General features: G+C 40.1%; 1 protein-coding gene across 4 annotated transcripts in view; it reads left to right on the plus strand.

Moving 5' to 3' along the window:
* The window catches only part of MIPOL1 (mirror-image polydactyly 1), a 212,168-nt gene that overhangs the window by 26,120 nt on the left and 165,919 nt on the right, over window positions 1-20,129 (plus strand). Inside the window, exon 1 of one of the 4 annotated variants that reach the window (XM_058162289.1) lies at window positions 18,179-18,197. The exons of the other annotated variants lie outside the window; for them this stretch is intronic. The gene's annotated coding sequence lies outside the window, so the exon portion shown is untranslated. Of the gene's footprint in view, window positions 1-18,178; window positions 18,198-20,129 lie in introns of those variants that run through there. 4 annotated transcript variants of the gene reach the window in all.

Genomic DNA, 20,129 nt, shown 5'->3' on the forward strand with positions numbered 1-20,129 from the left:
GTCTAGAGTTCCTTCAGTTGAGCATCTATGGATGTGGATAGAAATCAATAACTATACCTCAAAAATATTTTTCCCCAGAGCATGAAATCAGTTATGGGTCATTGATATGGTACAGTTGTTATATTGGCAGCCTTAACCAACTTGGGCCTTTCAGAGGCATTAAACTACAAACACTCATTTTCTCCTAACCATTATGTCATGTACAGAAGTGGTTGGGCTGCAAAAATAAAAGCGGCATCAGTATTTATGGGCATGTAATGGTGTGCCTCATAACTTTGCTTTGTGATCTTCCCCGATTACCAGCAGGCTGATAGGTGCAGTTCAAGGTATTGGTTGAAGACCTACATGGCATAAGGCCTAGATATTTGAGGGACTATTTCTCTCCCTTTGTATCTGTCTGTCCAATAAAATTTGGCATAAACTCTGGGCCCATCTATTAAGTAGTGTCATCTGAATGGGATGTAGAATAGAATAGAATAGAATAGAATAGAATAGAATAGAATAGAATAGAATAGAATAGAATAGAATAGAATAGAATAGAATAGAATAGAATTCTTTATTGGCCAAGTGTGATTGGACACACAAGGAATTTGTCTTGGTGCATATGCTCTCAGTGTACATAAAAGAAAAGATACGTTCATCAAGGTACAACATTTACAACACAAATGATGGTCAATATATCAATATAAATCATAAGGATTGTCAGCAACAAAGTTACAGTCATACAGTCATAAGTGGAAAGAAATTGGTGATGGAAACGATGAGAAGATTAATAGTAGTGCAGATTTAGTAAATAGTTTGACAGTGTTGAGGGAATTATTTGTTTAGCAGAGTTATGGCCTTCGGGGAAAAACTGTTCTTGTGTCTTGTTGTTCTGGTGTGCAGTGCTCTATAGCATCGTTTTGAGGGTAGGAGTTGAAACAGTTTATATCCTGGATGTGAGGGATCTGTAAATATTTTCACAGCCCTCTTCTTGATTCGTGCAGTATACAGGTCCTCAATAGAAGGCAGGTTGGTAGCATTTATTTAGGTCTGTGTATATAAATAATTGGTGGATGAGAATGGTCAGTATAGTTTGGTATTAATGCAACTCATTCTAAAATATAGTTCAAGAAATGAAAAAAATAATCTTAAAGCCTTGTGCACTAAGCAAGGTGAACATAAAATTAGTCTTGTCTGTATTATATGATGTCCTATTTATATCTATCTACTTAAATGTTACCCAAGTGATTGATATAGTGAATCTATTGAATGTATTTCCATATTTGAGAACAAAAAAGCTTTCATTCTAGACCGGGGCTCTCAAACTCACAGCCCGCAGGCCGGATGCATCACGTGCTAGCCCTGCCCCCGCCCATTTAGTGAAGGAGGGAAAAGTCCTGATACGTCATGTGACAATGCCATGATGACGCGAGTTTGACACCCCTGTTCGAAACTCGGGTGAAATTCAGCTATTTTTTGGAAGTTTTTCCAATGTCAGTTATAGTCACTGGAAGTATATTCAGTGAGTTCTGAGGTGAGGTCATGACAAGCAGTGTCCCTGATTTTTATAACACTAGGTCCAGTGGTGGGATTCAAATAATTTAACAACGGCTTCTCTGCCCTAATGATTTCTTCCAACAACCAGTTCACTAAACTGCTCAGAAAGTTAACAACCGGTTCTCCCGAAGTGGGGCGAACTGGCTGAATCCCACCACTGACTAGGTCCCATCAGGAAAGATTTTCTTTTCTAGATTGTGTGGTTAAAAAGTAAAAATGATTGTGGAAATGTCTGATACTCCCTAGCTACATTGAAGGTGACTGCTGTGTAAAGGCACCACAGAGTACTAATTAAAATACAGTTTTCTCCTTGAAATGTAATTTGATCCATTCCTTTGCTGTTCTGATAAGGCTAATATTTGTCTCTAGCCTGTTTTTAGGGATTTGAAGTGATACTATCATCTCTGAAGGTTACTAAATAATAGAATTATGACTCTATTCTCCTCTCTCCTGTCCCATTTATCTGTTTCATATGCTGAAAAAGATATTTTTCATACAATGACAAGTATTCTATTTTCTTGTGCGAAATTTTATAAAGGCGAGCAGTCATGTTAGAGAAATGTACTTGAAGAATCATTGTTATTAATATTTCTATTGTGAGAAACCCATCATAATTCTCCTCCTTGATACTTGACCTTTTTTTTTGTTATTTTTTCCTTGGTAATACTACATCTTTATAGTTAAGGGTTTGCTTGTCCTTTCAATTACTACTGGAACCTTAAGGTTTCCCATTCAAGTTGATAGTGAAAAGATGGCTCATCTAGTCTTTCAGCCATTTTCATTTGTCTTTCAGCAGGTATGAAGACAGCCACACACCTTTTGCATGTTTGCTTTCCTTCTCATATGCCTCTAAATATCAAGGGCTGCAAAGAGCCTCAATATACAAATCTTGCCACCCAACTGGAATTCTTTCATGCAGGGGTGAAATGCTCCCAGTTCGGACCAGCTCATGCAATCCAGTAGTGATGGCGGCTGCTGGTTCGGAGGACCGGTAGCAAAAATCCCTGGCCCCGCCCCCCCGCCTCTGCTGAGCCGCACCATCAGCAGAGGTTTTTTTCTTTTTACTTTTAAAAGCCAGTTTTTCTTCAGCCGAAACATGCCTTTAAAAGTAAAAAAAAGCCTTTGAGGATCCCGCCCCTCAGCTGAGATCAGCACAGCCTTTAAACTTTTTTTAAAAAATGTAAAGTCTCCTCTGGTGATCTCACCTGAGTTCCTCATCAGCAGAACTTTACTTGTACTCTTGTTTTCTACAAGTAAGAGTAGAGATTCTAAGGCACTTACCTGATTACTGATGAACGCATGGCTTTTTTCCCAGCCCGAAAGCAGTTTCACTTTCAGCCCAGACAGAATCAATTGCTTAGCTAATCTATTTCCTCAGTGATCAACTAAGGCTGGCTGGCTTTGCTGGCTGACGAACTCTGGGAATTGAAGTCCACAATAAAATAAAATAAAATAATAAAATAAAATATTTGTGCAGCTTTCTGAGATTTGGTATGTTTCCGTAGTGTTTCACTCTAACTACACAAACACATAAAATCTCAGAAAGCTGTATGTGGCATTTTGTATGTGTGTCAGTTGTGTTGTGTTTGTATAAAGTGTGAAAGTTGGTTTTTGAGCTTTTTGTGGCTTGTGAAGTGTGAAGTGCAGCTGCTTTTACATTGTGTGTGAGTCAGTTGTGTTGTGTGTGTGTAAAGTGTAAAAGTTGGTTTTTGGTACCTCTTATTGTTTTTTATACTTTGTTTATTATTTTTATTATTTATTGTTATTGGCCACGCCCACCCAGTCATCTGACCACCAAGCCACACCCATCAATTAAGCCACGCCCACAGAACCGGTAGGGGAAATTTTTTAGATTTCACCCCTGCTTTCATGCATCAGAAACAGAAATTATGTCTTCTATGGTGTGCCTGTGTTTCATGTGTCTTTAGCCTCTTTTTGGAGGAGTCTTCTGAGTAGTGAGGATGAAGTAACAGTAACAGAGTTGGAAAGGACCTTGGAGGTCATCTAGTCCAATCCCCCTGCTCACGCAGGAGACCTATACTAGGGAGCTGTTATTCAACCCATTGTCCTTTGAATGCTGAAAGCAAATTTATTCAGAAAGAAGTTTCTCAAACCTGCAGTTTACAGCTGGTCTTTTCAGATTTTTCCTCCAGCCTGCACTGACCATTCTGATGGAGGAAGGTATTTGTATTTAGAAAAAGTACATTTGGATTTGTCTAAAAGCTAAAACTGGAAACCTCTGCAGTGCAACACACATTCACCATCACTGAACTAAAACCCTTTTCCTAAACTTCAAATGGAGAGTTGAAAGATTGCAGGCACATTTGTGAGGTGCCTTACCTTTTACATCAGGGTCTGCTCATCCTGCAGTTGGTTGAGATTTTTGATATAGATGTTCTCAGTGTTCGCGCTCTCCATAGTTTTCACTGAAACCATGCTAAAAAGATTTTCTAATCTTAACTTTTTAACTACCTATAGTACCTATAGTACTATTGTACTTTTGACTACCTATAGTAAGTTAAGGAGGGGACGTGGTGGCTCAGTGGCTAAGACGCTGAGCTTGTCGATCGAAAGGTCGGCAGTTCAGTGGTTCAAATCCCTAGTGCCGAGTGAGCTCCTGTTACTTGTCCCAGCTTCTGCCAACCTAGCAGTTCAAAAGCATGTAAAAAATGCTAGTAGAAAAATAGGGATCACCTTTGGTGGGATGGTAACAGTGTTCCCTGTGCCTTTGGCATTTAGTCATGCCGGCCACATAACCATGGAGATGTCTTCGGGCAGTGCTGGCTCTTCGGTTTGAAACAGAGATGAGCACCGCCTCCTAGAGTCAGGAACAACTAGCACATATGTGTGAGGGGAACCTTTACCTTTAGTAAATTAAGGACTACCTATAATCCCAGCCCTTTTAAATTATTTCTAAATATTTGTGCTTTTTAAAAAAAACCACTATGAGCTCTTTGAAACATCACTGATTTTTTTTTCTTGCTAGTCTTTTGGTTGCAACAGGAACTGAATGACCGGTTGTCACCTGAGCCTGATGTGGTGGGCTGTAGAGAAAAAATGATTGGCCAAATCAACCAGCCAATTTTCATCTCTACAGTGGGACTAAAATTCACAGTCTCCTGACTTTTAACCTGGTACTTTAACTGCTTGACCAGATTGGCTTTCATAAAACACACTCATATACAATAATAATGTACATAATAAAAAGGATGGAAAAATCTGGCAAGATCCTATACACCAGGGGTCCCCAATCTCTGGTCCATGGACCAGCACTGGTCTGTGGCATGCCGGAAACCAGGCTGCGCAGACAAGTGACGCCCCATCCATGGGATGCAGGCAGCATAGAAAACCAAGCCCCTTCCAATCTGCGAAAAAACCTCTCCCCAGAACTTGTCCCTGATGCCCAAAAAGCATCAGTGGGGGGTGGGGGGCACACATTATTATAGGAGTTCCCAACTTTTAGGACCTTAGGGACCACTAACTTTATAATTTTAAATCCCGCGGATCACTAAGATGATCTGCCTAACGATCAGCTAGGTGGGCGTGGCTAGGTGGCCATGTGACTGGGTGGGTGTGGCCAACTTGATGTCACTCATGTCGAGGGGCACCTTGCCGGCCTCTCCTCGCCCCTCCCCTGCCAGCCACTCCTTGTCTCCCCACCTGAGCTCCTTAGGGCCCCAACAGGAAGCAGTTGTTGGAGCTAAGCAGCCACCATGAGAAAGAGTTGGCAAAACAGTTCAACTGAGAAGGAGGCTCAGCAGAAGCACCTCATTGAGAACTACGAGCATAGGCTTTCCAAGCAGGGGGAAGATCTGCAGGAGTGCAAGGTCAGGTAAAAATAGCTAATATAGTAAGCTTTAATTCATTTTTAAAAGCGTACAATTAATGTAATTTTAAAAATCTACAAACTATTAAAAAAAATTTATTCTTTTTTAATGTATTCTTACATTCTTCACAAATTAAATTTTGATTGCCTCCAGTTGTAAATCTGTAAGGTAGCACATATTATTGATCATATATTATGATAGTTTATACAGACCACTTGCCATTAGATTTGAATAGACTAGGAATTTAACTTTGGCTAGGATAGGTTTCAACTAGTGAAGTGAAGGAATTTAATATAGATAGTCCTCATGACTGCAATTGAGCACAAAATCTCTGTTGCTAAGTGAGACAGTTGTTAAGTAAGTTTTGCCCTTTTTTTACCACAGCTGTTAAGTGAATTACTGCAGTTAAATTAGTAAAACAGTTGTTAAGTGAAGCTGATTTCCCTATGACTTTGCTTGTCAGAAGGTTGCAAAAGGTGATCACATGACCCTGGGATACTGCAACCATCATGTACCGTACTTTTCGGAGTATAAGACACACTTCCCACCCCCTAAAAGAGGGTGGAAATGTTGGCACGTCATGTATACCGAATACAGCTATTTTTGGCCTCCTGAAGCCCCGCCCCATGTGTCCCATTTTTGCAAAAAAGGGGCCCATTTTTCAGAAAAACAGGGTGTGCAGAGGCTTTGGGAGGCCTGCAGAGTGCTTCTGTGGGCTGGGGAGGGAAAAACACCCCAGTTTTTGCAAAAAACTGGCAAAAAATGGGACTGTTTTTCGCAAAAACGGGGCACACAGAGTGGCCTGCAGAGTGCTCCTGTGGGCTGGGGAGGGCAAAAACGCCCCTGTTTTTGCAAAAAATGGGCCCATTTTTCGCAAAAGCAGAACGTGCAGAGGCCTTAGGAGGCCTGCAGAGTCTCCTGTGGGCCAGGGAGGGCAAAAAGTTTTTTTTCTTGCTTACCTCTTCAAAATCTTGGTGCATTTTATAATCCGAAAAATACGGTAAATGTGAGTCAGTTGCGAAGAGTTTGGATTTTGATCATAGGTCTTAAGACCAATGCAGGTCACACTTAAGACCATTTCAGTACCATTGCAACTTTGAACAGGCACTAAATAAACTATTGTAAGTCGAGGACTACCTGTACAGATTTGCAAAAGAACATACAATTCAAGCTCACCACCTACTTCTGATTTCAGGAAGCAGATTATGAATAAAAATTATATGCGGGTAAATAGAATTATGTGTGAAATGATGGTATTTAGAGCCTACACTAGAAGTATAGAACCAGGATATTCAAAGGAATTGCAAGCCCTTTCAATGACGCTACCTACCTAATGAAAATTTAACATTATCTCTGGGACATGCCAAAGCTGATAGCCAACTATAATATTTTGCCGTTGTTTTTGAATACTTCTCAGTAGCAATCTGTACAATCAGTGAGGTAGTCATCTTACATGGGGAAAAAGGAATTTGTGATAATGATCACATTACCTGCCTCCATGAAAAGAAGCTGCTGGTATGCAAGCCAACACTATGCAAATAAAGTCAAGTCATTCTGTAATATGAGTTTTGGACAAGGAGAAACCAAGAATGGAAATGCAATTGGCAACAACAACAATAACAAAAGAAAGTTGAAGTTTTTTGTTGGCTGTTGAGGTAATGAAATAGCATTCAGAACCGAGAGGAATATGAAGAAAAAAAAATCTTAACAATTATCGTTTTTTTATGAGATCCTATGCCTAAGCCTGTTACAAGTTAGAGGTGGAGTTGGTATTCACATCGTTGAAATATGGAATATTTGTTTTAAAGGGGTGATAAATTACCTACCTTCTATTTTTATTCTTAGTGTAATAGGAATTTCTCATGCTGTCTTTTATAGATTTGTTGAACTTTTGTTGATTTCATGATTGACCTTTTGATTTGCCAGCATTTAAAAAAAAATCTGGGGAAATGCAAATCCTTTTGTGAAGGACTTTGTCTTGACATCAAAACTTGGCACAAATATGAGTGTTAAAAAAACAAACTGTTCCCTGGGGAAACTATTCTATAAGGTAGCTATGCTTTTATATGCAGTTGCCTTGTAGATTAAGTGATTTAGTTTAGTTTGGCCTTCGGCAAAACGTTTCAGGATAATTTCAAAGATCCTGGTTTCTGACTTAACATTAGGAAAATAGAGGGTGGATTTCCATTGTATCTTGCACATTTAAAATAAAACATTATTCATATAAACATGATCTATAGAGGAAACCCAAATCTTGATTTGGTGCTCAGCCAGATTTAGAGTTTCATAAATGAATAATTAATTTTAACCTATATAATGGAAATAGAGTAGTGGAGGCAGGGTGAATCCCAAAATATATTAGCATTATGCTTATTTTAAACTCTTTGGTTCAGCTGAATGTCTTCTGAAGAGATGCTTAAGCAGCGGTGAAATCTGGCTGGGTCTATCCGGTTTGTATGAACCGGTAGGGGTGGCGGTGGGAGGCTCTGCCCATCCTCTGGGATGTCATTACATCCCATTTTTGATCCTCTGTGCATGCACAGAAGAGGTGCACGTGATCACATTTCTGAACCGGTAGCAAAGGTAAGTGCATTTCACTGCTGTGCTTAAGGCAGGCTGTTTTTCTCTCACTGAGCCAGGAAAATAGGATTGTTTTTTTTTATTCCATCTAATTCAGCCCTCCATAAAATAATGTCACCAGGAGTTAAAAATTGTAAGATGAACCGACAGCGCTGGTTTCTATGTCTTTGCTCCAGTACATTTCTCAAGATCTCTTCTTTGATCCCAGCCCAGAAGAAAGCTGGTGGGAGGGGCACCTTGATAGAAAATGGGGATTGAGAGAGAGGGTTGTCACCCGCAGTTAAACTTTGTATCCTTAAGATGCTAATGGCTTTTTAAAAAAATTCAGATCCGAGAATTGCCTCTTCTTGGGGGGCTGAACGTTATTTGCGGAGGGCTGGGAGGGATGATCTAATCCCAAAGGTGTACACCACGGTGGGTATTGGTGGGTGGGAGTGGAGGAAGTTCATTGAAGGGGAGGGGAGGGGAGGGGAGGGAGGGACGGAAGAAGGAAGGAAGGAAGGAAGGAAGGAAGATGGGAATGAAAACGGGAGGGAGGGAGGAAGAGGGAAGAAAGAAAAAAGGAAGGAAGGAAAAACTAAACTAAACTACGAACTAAAACTCACAGTCTCATGGTTTCTAGCCTGGTGCATTAACTAAGAGACCAAACTGGCTGTAAATATTCAACCATCTCCCTCTGTCTGGACTAGAAGACCTCCCAAGGTCCCTTCCAGCTCTATTCTTAAGAATTGCCTTCCTTAATCTTTAGCCTCTAGTTTTCTCTCTGTGACCCAACAAGTCCCTTGTTCTGAGCAGACCGTGGAGACGGAGCATCCAGGAGTTTTGGGGCGCTTTCTTGCCTGGCTAGGTGGCTCAGTGGCTGAGACACTGAGCTTGTCAATCAGAAAAGTTGGCAGTTCTAATCACTAGTACAGGTCTCCTGCGTCAGCAGGGGGTTGGACTAGATGACCTCCAAGGCACCGGGGGGGGGCACATGTCCCCTGCACTCCATTTTGGCTACTAGAGGCACTGCTGGCTGGTCCTTTGCTATTTCCAGGCCAGCCCCATGGACCAGATTTAAGCACCCTGCAGGCCAGATCTGGCCCGTGGGCCTTGAGTTTGATACCCCTGCAGTAGATAGATATTTATCATCCCCTAAACTTCGCTGAAGATGTTACCTAGCGTGGTGAGGAAACATTCGGAAACCAACCCACAAGCTCAGAGAATGAACCTTCACCCTCAGATATTTATAGATATACTTTGCTTGTTTCTCTTTAAGGAGAGAGAGAAAATAAGTTTTCTGTAGGTCACAAGTAATTCTAATTTTGTTATGTGTTCAAACAAAAGACACTCTTTTTTGCTTAAGCTCTTAACCAAATGTCAAATAGTATAGATTCTGAGCAATTGTTAAAATGTTAAACATTGGCCTTAGATCAAGGACATCCAACCTAGGCAACTTTAAGACCTGTAGACTTCAACTCCCAGAATTCCTCAGCCAGCTGGCTGGGGTATTTTGTGAGTTGAAGTCCACAGGTCTTAAAGTTGCCAAGGCTGGACACCTCTGCTGAATACGTTTTCCGTTTCTCTATCTTCTTTTTCCATTTGTGCTATTAATAATACTGTATCTTAATACAATTTGTTCTTATGTTGGTATTCCTGAAGTTGTAGGGCATGAGTATCTTCTCAAGTTGATGTATTGTATCCCAACTATGGGCCTCCAACTGTTTCTGGAGGGCAGAATGGATGTCATTGTCCTCTACTAGCCCACTGTGAATGTGATCTCTTCCTATGTTTTCCTGCTCCGTGGTAAAAGTGATGTTTTCTGGCTTTTGGAAGCTTGGGTGTCACTGTGTAGTTTGACTGCTGTGCTTTTCTTGTAGGCAAACATCTGTCCCTTAAATCCTCTGGCAGGATGCCCCCTCACCTGGGTTGGTAGTCACTCCCTGCAGCTCTCAAATCTGTTCATCTGCACCTACTGTTGCCAACTATATTCTAGTAGCGTATTTGTTTTAACTGGTGCTTGATGTGCCAAGTGTCACTGGTTGGAAAACCACCAGCTTTTTTTTTTTTATATTTTCTTCCTTTCATTGAATTATCCGCTTTTTTGCTCTTCTGGTTTGTTTTTGTTTTTTTTAATAAATCCACCACTGCAGCATTGAAATGCTAGAGCTTTTCTTTTTCCAGATCAAATGTCAGATAAAGCAATGAAATGATGCACCAGTGAACTTGTAAAAAAAAGCAGTAGAATGACTATTGCAGGTAAAGAAATATTGCTGCTGAATTTTAAACTGGGGTATCCTGCATATCTACCAAATGTTATAACTACTATGCTACTGAGAGACTCAGCTCTGAAATAGTAGTTACCGCAGACATTACAGGTAGACTTCCCTTAGCAACCACAATTGGGAGCAGCAATTCTATCACTAAGGACTGCAGTTTTTAAGTGGAAAATTGTATGATTGTGATGGATTTATTACATCACCTCAGTTGTTAAGCAAAACATTATGTGACTACATCTTGCAATTAAATTTCCACATTCTTCATTAACTTAGCGTGTTACAAGCTGGATGGGAAGATATGAATGGTGATTGTATGACCGCAAAACACTATAGCAGTCATAAATACTCACCAGTTCCAAAGTTCCTAAAATGTGATCACATGACCTTGGGATGCTGCAACAGTCATAAATGTGAGGATTGGTTACAAAATGAGGCAATCAGTAATCAAGAACTACATGTATTGAGCCAAACCTTTCAAAAATGCAACAAAGTATTTTATTAAAAAGCACTCATGTATGGTGGCGTTTTAACTTGTAGATAGAAATGTATGTAACATTATGTACATGTGTGTGTATATGTATATGTACAGTGTTTCCCTGAAAATACGACATGTCCCTAAACATGCCACCCCAATGAAGCTGTTGAAGTGCTGTCCCGGTGTGTGGAAGCCGTACGGGTCTGGATGGGGAGAAACAGGCTCAAGCTTAATCCCTCCAAGACGGAGTGGCTGTGGATGCCGGCACCCCGATTCAGTCAGCTGCAGCCGCGGCTGACTGTTGGAGGCGAGTTATTGGCCCCAAAGGATAGGGTGCGCAACTTAGGTGTCCTCCTGGATGAACGGCTGTCGTTTGAAGATCATTTGACGGCCGTCTCCAGGGGGGCCTTCCACCAGGTTCGCCTGGTTCGGCAGTTGCGCCCCTTCCTTGATCGGGATGCCTTGTGCACGGTCACTCATGCGCTTGTTACCTCTCGCTTGGATTATTGTAATGCTCTCTACATGGGGCTCCCCTTGAAGTGCACTCGGAGGCTTCAGTTAGTCCAGAATGCAGCTGCGCGGGTGATAGAAGGAGCTCCGCGTAGCTCCCATATAACACCGCTCCTGCGCAGACTGCACTGGCTACCTGTGGCCTTTCGAGTGCACTTTAAGGTGTTGGTTACTACCTTTAAAGCGCTCCATGGCTTAGGGCCTGGGTACTTACGGGACCGCCTGCTGTTACCACATGCCTCCCACCGACCCGTACGCTCTCACAGAGAGGGACTTCTCAGGGTGCCGTCCGCCAAGCAATGTCGGCTGGCGGCCCCCAGGGGAAGGGCCTTCTCTGTGGGGGCTCCCACCCTCTGGAACGAACTTCCCCCGGGTTTACGCCAAATACCTGACCTTCGGACATTCCGTCGCGAACTGAAGACACATCTTTTTATTCGCGCGGGGCTGGCTTAAATTGATTTTAACAAATTTTTAAATTCTTAGAAATTAATTTTAAATGGGTTTTTTTAGCTTATTATATATTTTACTTCTCAGGCCAATTTTAAAATAAGTTTTTTAACTGCATTTTAAATTTGTATATTGTACCGTCTGTTTTATTCTTGCCTGTATACCGCCCTGAGTCCTTCGGGAGAAGGGCGGTATAGAAATCAAATAAATAAATAAATAAATAAATAAATAAATAAATAAATAAATAAATAAAAATAAGGCCAAGCCTGATTTTTGGTGTGGGCCTAAATATACGCCATCCTCTGATACTTCGGGAAGCTGGCACAAGGGGCTGCTCACCCCACCCCCCGCCTCATACCGGTACAGCGGGGAGGGGAAATAAGACACCCCCGAAAATAAGGCCAAGCACTTATTTCGGGGTTCAAAAAATATAAGACAGGGTCTTATTTTCAGGGAAACACAGATGTGTGTGTGTGTGTGTGTGTGTGTGTGTGTGTGTGTGTGTGTATGTAACACATACATATATATATACACATGCATGCATACACACACACACACACTTTTTTCTCTGTCTCTCATGGTGATGCTTAATTCTGACAGCTAATTTTTGCTATTCTAGAGTTGTTTTGCCATGAATTTCAACAAATCGTTGATTTATACCAATCACTGAAAATATAACAGGAAGCATGATTATTCATGTCCTATTCATTTCTCATGTGATAGATCTGATTGTGGCTTTTGTTGAAAGAAATGATGCTGAATAAGAATAAGATGTTATTATCCATAAATTTAGCTACCAGTATGTGTTTGTTTTGTTTGTTTTATAGCATTTACATGACTGCCCAAGTCAAGAAAAAGTCAGTGTACAAAAACTGTACAAATATAAAGCAACATAATACATTAAAAAGCAATTAAAACCATAAAATAATTACTACATTAAAATAGGACCACAAGGACTGGGGAAAGACCAGAGGTGAGATTTAGCTGGTTCTGACCGGTTCAGGCAAACTGGTAGTGGCGACTGCAGGAGGCTCCGCCCACCTGCCCAGACATAATGCACTAGCATTGAGCATGCGTGGAAGCACATGTGCATAGGAGGCCCATGCTCACATTTGTGAACCGATAGGGAAGGTAAGTGAATCCCATCTCTGGGAAAGACCCAAGTCTTGACTGTGTTTCTAAAGGCCCACATGGTTAGGGGCAACCACTGTTGTGGGGGGGGAGATTATTCCCAAAAGGGGGCCACTGAGAAGGCATAAATCTGAGGTCCTATACAATGACTTTTTTTTCAATGAAGCAGACCTGCAGTACCCCTATTGGAGACTGGAGGGATAGGCAGATACCCTAGGGAGCAGGTAGTCCTGGAAAAAAACTTGCTAAAGCAAGTAGATGACTTATAATAATATAATTAAACTGCCGTATGAAACATTAAAATGTAAAAATAATAAATAAAAACCATACAGTTACAAGTTCAGATAAAATTTGATTAACCACGATGGAACAGAAAGGAACAAAGTGTGCATTGGGAGGTAATTGAGGCATAAGTGACCATGAGTCGCCCCATTCCCTGCCTAGGAACAGGTGCTGTTGGTACACCTGATGAGGTTATGTAAAGCCCTCCTGTACAGAAATGTTACATGTTCTTCCAGCAGGTGCTATGAATCCATGAAGACTCCCAAATTGCACACTAAATCCAAATTGGTCTGTGCTGCCCCAATCAGAGACAAGGATGGAAATTCTCCAATTCCTAGATCCTTCAGGCCGCAAACATCCAGCCACTTAGTCTTGCGAGTATTGATCCCAAGCATGGTCCTCCCCAACCAGACCCCCCTAGTCTCCAGACACAGGGACTAAAACTTGACATATGTACAATTAGGTAACATCAGTATAGTCAAGCTATTGCACCCTATGCTGATGGTTGATCCCTTCATGCATACATTAAAAAGAAGAAAGTTGGTAAATCTGTTGTGGTCCGTCAGCAGCCTACGGAGCTGGCAATGGAGTCGGACAGCAATGAGGCTGAGATGAGGCCAGGGCCATCGGGAAGTGAGGTGCAGGCTCCAGAGCCTCCAGAGACTGATAGTAGTGAGGCAGAGGAACAGGAGGAGCCTGTTTCTAATGCACGCATGAGAAGAGCTGCCAAAAGGCAAGAGCAGCTCAAGCAGAGAAGACAACTCTGGAGTAGGGCCAAGAGATGATTGGCCCCTCCCATAAGGCTTAAAACAGACCAGCACTGGTGTTTCAGCTTGCCGGAAAACAACGTTGTAGCTGCGTCCTCTGATCTGTGTATGTCTTTGTTTTTGTGGCTCCTGGACATTTGCCAAGAAGGGCCTTTGGCAGTTTGCCTAATTGGACTAAGGTTTGTGAGATAACTGAAAATTTTGTGTTTGGGAGGCATTTGTTTTACTTTGAGTTGAACGACGCTGGGAATGAAGTAATTCCCAGCTGTTCAAATAAAGTTTATTTTTCCACGGACTAAGTTTATTACTACCTACTTGGGCTTGGGTCACAACAAAACCTGTGGCACATCAATACCATCTGAAACCGGCCCTGGAGGAAGGGGGAAAACCACTGAAGAACAGTACTCCCCTCACAATCCAGTAAACTAGTTCAAAAGAATACCATGGTTGAAAGTCCTGTAGACTATCAAAAAATCAAGGAAAGCAGGGATGGGTGCTCTCTATCCTGAACCTGCCACAGATCATTCACAAAAGGGACTAATGTTGTCTCAGTACTGTATCCCAGCCTAAAACTTGACTAGAAGTTATCTAGATAATCCACTTATGCCAGGACCCTTGAAGCTGTAAGTCAGTAGAGGTTTTTGCCCCTCTATCAGAGTTTAGTAGATTACAGATTAACAGAGTTGGAAGGGACCTTGTAGCTCATCTAGTCCAACCGCCCGCCCAAGCAGGAGAACCTACACCATTTCTGACAAATGGCAGCCCGATCTCTTCTTGAAAGCCTCCAGTGACGAAGTTTCCACAACTTGATTGTTCTCACTGTCAGAAAATTTCTCTTTATTTCTAGGTTGAATCTCTCCTTGTTTAGTTTCCATCCATTATTCCTTGTCTGGTCTACAGTTGCTTTGGAAAATATAATATATATATAATATAATATAACAACAGAGTTGGAAGGGACTTTGGAGGCCTTCTAGTCCAACCCCCTGCCTAGGCAGGAACTCTACACCATCTCAGTCAGATGGTTATCCAACATTTTCTTAAAAATTTCCAGTGTTGGAGCATTCACAACTTCTGCAGGCAAGTCGTTCCACTTATTAATTGTTCTAACTGTCAGGAAATTTCTCCTTAGTTCTAAGTTGCTTCTTTCTTTGATCAGTTTCCACCCATTGCTTCTTGTTCTACCTTCAGGTGCTTTGGAGAACAGCCCGACTCCCTCTTCTTTGTGGCAACCCCTGAGATATTGGAACACAGCTATCATGTCTCCCCTAGTCCTTCTTTTTATTAAACTAGACATACCCAGTTCCTGCAACCGTTCTTCATATGTTTTAGCCTCCTATTCATCTTTGTTGCTCTTCTCTGCACTCTTTCTAGAGTCTCAACATCTTTTTACATCGTGGAGACCAAAACTGAATGCAGTATTCCAAGTGTGGCCTTACCCAGGCCTTATAAAGTGGTATTAAGACTTCACGTGATCTTGATTCTATCCGCTCTGTTTATGCAGCCCAGAACTGTGTTGGCTTTTTTAGCAGCTGCTGCACACTGCTGGCTCATATCTAAATGGTTATCCACTACAAGATCCCTCTCACAGGTACTACTATTGAGCAAGGTACCACATATACGGTACCGGTGCATTTTGTTTTTTTGCCTAAATGTAGAATCTTACTTTTTTCACTGTTGAATTTCATTTTGTTAGATAGCGCCCAATGTTCAAGTTTGTCAAGATCTTTCTGTAATTTGAGCCTATCTTCTGGAGTGTTGGCTATTCCTGCCAGCTTGGTGTCATCTGCAAATTTGATGAGTTCCCCATCTATCTCCTCGTCCAAGTCATTGATGAAGATGTTGAAGAGTACTGGGCCTAAAACAGAGCCTTGGGGTACTCCACTGCATACTTCCCTCCATGTGGATGTAGTTCCGTTGAGGACTACACGTTGAGTGTGGTTGGTTGGTTAGCCAGTTAGGAATCCATCTGGTGGTGGTGCTGTCTAACCCACATTTTTCTACTTTATCTAGTAGTAGGTTATGGTCTACTTTATCAAATGCTTTACTGAAGTCCAAATGCTTTACTGAAGCTTGAGCCATTCTTCTCTGTGGCAGCCTCTCAAATATTGGAACACTGCTGTCATGTCTCCCTAGTCCTTCTCTTCACTAGACTAGCCATGCCCAATTCCTGTAACCGTTCTTCATATGTTTTAGTCTCCAGTCTCCTAATCATCCTGGTTGCTTTTCTCTGCACTTTTTCTAGAGTCTGAACATCTTTTTTGTAGTGTGGTATCCAAAACTGGGTGCAGTACTCTAGGTGTGGTCTTACTAAGGCTTTATAGAGTGGTATTAGTACCTCACTTGATCTTGATTGTATTCCTCAGTTAATGCAATTTAGGATTGCATTGGCTTTTTTGGTTGCCACTGCACACTGTTGGCTCGTATTTAGCTGGTTATCCACTAAGATTCCAAGATTCCGTCGGCTAGGCAGTGCCGTCTGGCGACACCCAGGGGAAGGGCCTTCTCTGTGGGGGCTCCCACCGTCTGGAACGAACTCCCTCCAGGACTTCGTCAACTTCCGGACCTCCGAACCTTTCGTCGCGAGCTCAAAACACACCTATTTATTTGCTGGGTTAGTTTTTAAATTTATTGGTTTTAATGGGGTTCTTAGTATTTATATTGTTTTTTATCAATCTGGCTATTGAATAAGTTTTTTATGTCTGATTTTAAATTGTATTTATATGTTTGTTTTTAATTGCCTGTGAACTGCCCTGAGTCCCTAGGGAGATAGGGCGGTATATAAATCTGAAAAATAAAATAAAAATAAATAAATAAAGATCTCTCTCACAGTTACTGTTATTAAGCTTGGTTTCACCCAGTCTATATGTGTACTTTTCTTGCCTAAGTGTACAACTTTACTTTTCTTTACATTGAATTTCATTTTGTTAGATAGGCCCCAGTGCTCAACTGATGGAACTGCCCTTCTCATAGGGATGCACTCACTATGGCATGGATGCATACCCTCTACCTATAGAGCGCAACCAACCAGGAGGTGCATGGATCTAAAACACAGATTGCTATACCTATACCAACCCTCAAGGCTAACAGAATCAAACTCATCCCAAATGCTATCACAAAACCAAGCCCATATCACCTCAGCTGCCTATCTTATCCCTAGCACAATCAAGTTTTCAATTGCTTTCTTGGAGTTAGATGTCAAAACAAATGGAGCTTGATATCATAAATTGGAGGGGAGAAGGTTTCTGGGGTTTTTAGATTATTGATTTTAGTGCTGTGCACCACCCAAAGTCACCATATGTGAGTTGGGCGGCTATATAAATCTGTTTAATAAATAATAAATAAAGTCAACATTCTGGTATCATCTTCAGACCTTTAATCATACTATCACTTTTGTGTGATTCTCCCATCCTGCCCTGCAGTTTGTATAAATATTAATCAGCCCAGAGGATAAGAGGGAGCCTTTAGGATTAGCACAGAGCTACCTTTATGTGATGAGCACCATCTTGTGGAAATATATCAGTAGGAAGATTAGGTCATTGAAAAGTAGTCCTCTCAAGACCCAAACCTGTTTTCTATGAATCATAGAGATGTGGTGGTACACATATTAACAAAATGTCAATATGTGTTCCCATTATTTCATATGTTTCATTACAGGATGGGAGGCAACTAAATTTAATAAATAAATAAAAATAAATAGTCTAGGAGAACTATCTCCATTGCAACAACTAGTTTTCCTTTCAAAAGAAGATGTTAAGAATTGATGTGGCAGGCTTAGACACCGGAATACCTTCAAATGTACAGTTCTCCTCAAGCTTACAGGCTCCAAATGTTAAAGAAATAATAGGAATAAGCCTTGCTTTTGTTCAAAAGGATTGCTGAATAAGGTTTATAGTCTGATAATACCATACATTGGCAACTATCCCGAATTTGTTAATTGATATGACTGGAATAATTTGATAACTGATATAATTATAAAGTGGGGATATTTCCGTTATGTTTAAGCATACTGTGTCTACTTAAGCACATGCTTTTAATAGAATAGTTTGACAATTTGATAGAATAGAATAATTTGATAACTGATATGCAGGTAGTTCTCGACTTTCAACAGTTCATTTAGTGATTGTTCGAAGTTACAACAGCACTGAAAAAACTGACTTATAACTGTTTTTCACACTTAAATAACAATTGCTGCATCCCCATGGTCACGGAATCAAAATTCAGACACTTGACAACTGATTCATATTTATGACATTTGCAGTGTCCCTGGATCACGTGATCAACTTTTGTGACCTTCTGACAAGCAAAGCCAATGTGGAAGACAGATTCACTTAACAACCATGTTGCTAATTTAACAAGTGCAGTGGTCCACTTAACAACTGTGGTAAGAAAGGTCATAAAATGGGGCAAAATTTCATTTAACAGCTATCTCGCTTTGCAACAGAAATGTTGGGCTCAATTGCGATAGTAAGTTGAAGATTACCTGTAATTATAAAGGCATATTTGCATTGTATTTAAGCATATCCTGTCTACTTATACACATGCTTTTAATTGCAAAAAAACCACAACCCTATGATTTGAGACTCAATGATCTAAGGTGAGTCTAAGGGCAAACGTTGGCAGTATTTTATAATAGATACCCCAGCCTTTGTTCTGGAAATGCTGAAGTTCTATTCGAATAAATTATATTGTCATTTACAGAAATCCTGAAACCACAAAACATAGGTGTGTGTATCTTTTAATTGTTTGATTTATAAGAAGCAATTTTGCTTAAGAATACACTAATATACCATTATATTTTTTTAAAAAAACTTCTTCCAATATAATGTCTGAATCCAAATTCATAAAGAGTTAGAAAAATGAGATGTCTGAGCTATAGGATTCATAGGGATTTCCTATGAAGCCTATTTAATCAGGATAACACCGTTATTAATATTCATAGAGTCAGCTGGAACACAAATGACAGACTATGGAGCCTAAAAAATTACTTCGTGAATTTATTAAAAGCAGCTTAAAAAATTAATGGAATTCAAGTAAAGTTGGTGAATATGAAAATCTTATGTTAGCAGGAAAAGAATGTTTTAAAAGAAACTTTCTTTTAATACCAACTTGCACTGATATTTTTGAGAGATTTTCATCAGTACTTAAAGGAAGAAGATGCATGAATGGTCATTTAAAAGGATTTAAAGACATTGGCACATTAATTTTTACATGAATAATAAGTAGTTTCCAAAAGCAATTAACTTACAGTGTACAAGATTTGAATAAGAAAATAAGACTGACATTAAAGGGCAAAGCAAATGTGTTCTACATTTTAAAATTACTAATATGTCTTCTAATAAAATAATGTTATTCATCTTTTCAATGGAAGTGGTCCAGATATAGATTTTTATCCAATCTGTTTGTTTATGTTAGGGCATATAATGATTAACGAGATTAACATATCCATGAACATATCCATGAAGGGTATCTAAAACACAGCTTGACAGTTCAGAATTGTGCCTCAAACTACTACTACTATTGTTGTTGTTGTTGTTGTTATTATTAAAATAGCTATTTTCTTAAGTCTTTGTATTTGGTGAGTATATGTTTTATCATACTTATGTTTTCATTTTATTTAAAATCTATAAGACCGCCAACACAAAATGATACATGTTGTTTGAGAACTGTCTAACGCTGATCTTTACTTTGCTAAAGAAAGTTAGTGCTGAAGATTATTACCCATTTGGAACTACAAATTTGAGAATGATTAAAATTAAGACCTTTGAACGGGTTCAACTCAAAATGAGTCACTCTGAAGTCACACTGAAGCCACATTACAGCATATTCTTTAGAAAAGCTACTCAAAAGTAAATGTAGGTATTATTTAGTCCCTTCTAAATTCATGCAGATGGAAATACTATACATACTTACCTGGGAGCATCCCACTGAATTAAGGGAGTGAACTTGAATAAGATGGAATGTTTTTCATGAGTAATGATGTGCGTATGTTTAGTTCAATGAGTAGCAAGTACAACTAGAATTGGATTGGCTCGAACCTTGTGAATAAAACTTAATATGAATTTAAATAGGCAGCTAAAATTCATTCATGTCATGGCTGGGCCTATTTTATTGGTTCAAAATTGAACATCTTCCTGCAATATACATTTTTAAGTATTTAACATTTACTTTATTTAGTAAAATATTGATTTAGATACACTAATGAAGATTAAGTCTTAGAAAACCGCTTTACCTGACAAAAACTGATTAAAGCACTGTTTTTTCCAATGTATGTTTCAAATATTACTTTGATACCTATTTAAGGAAATAAAATAAT

The sequence above is a fragment of the Ahaetulla prasina genome, chromosome 1, assembly GCF_028640845.1.
Source record: "Ahaetulla prasina isolate Xishuangbanna chromosome 1, ASM2864084v1, whole genome shotgun sequence".
Lineage (NCBI taxonomy): Eukaryota > Metazoa > Chordata > Lepidosauria > Squamata > Colubridae > Ahaetulla > Ahaetulla prasina.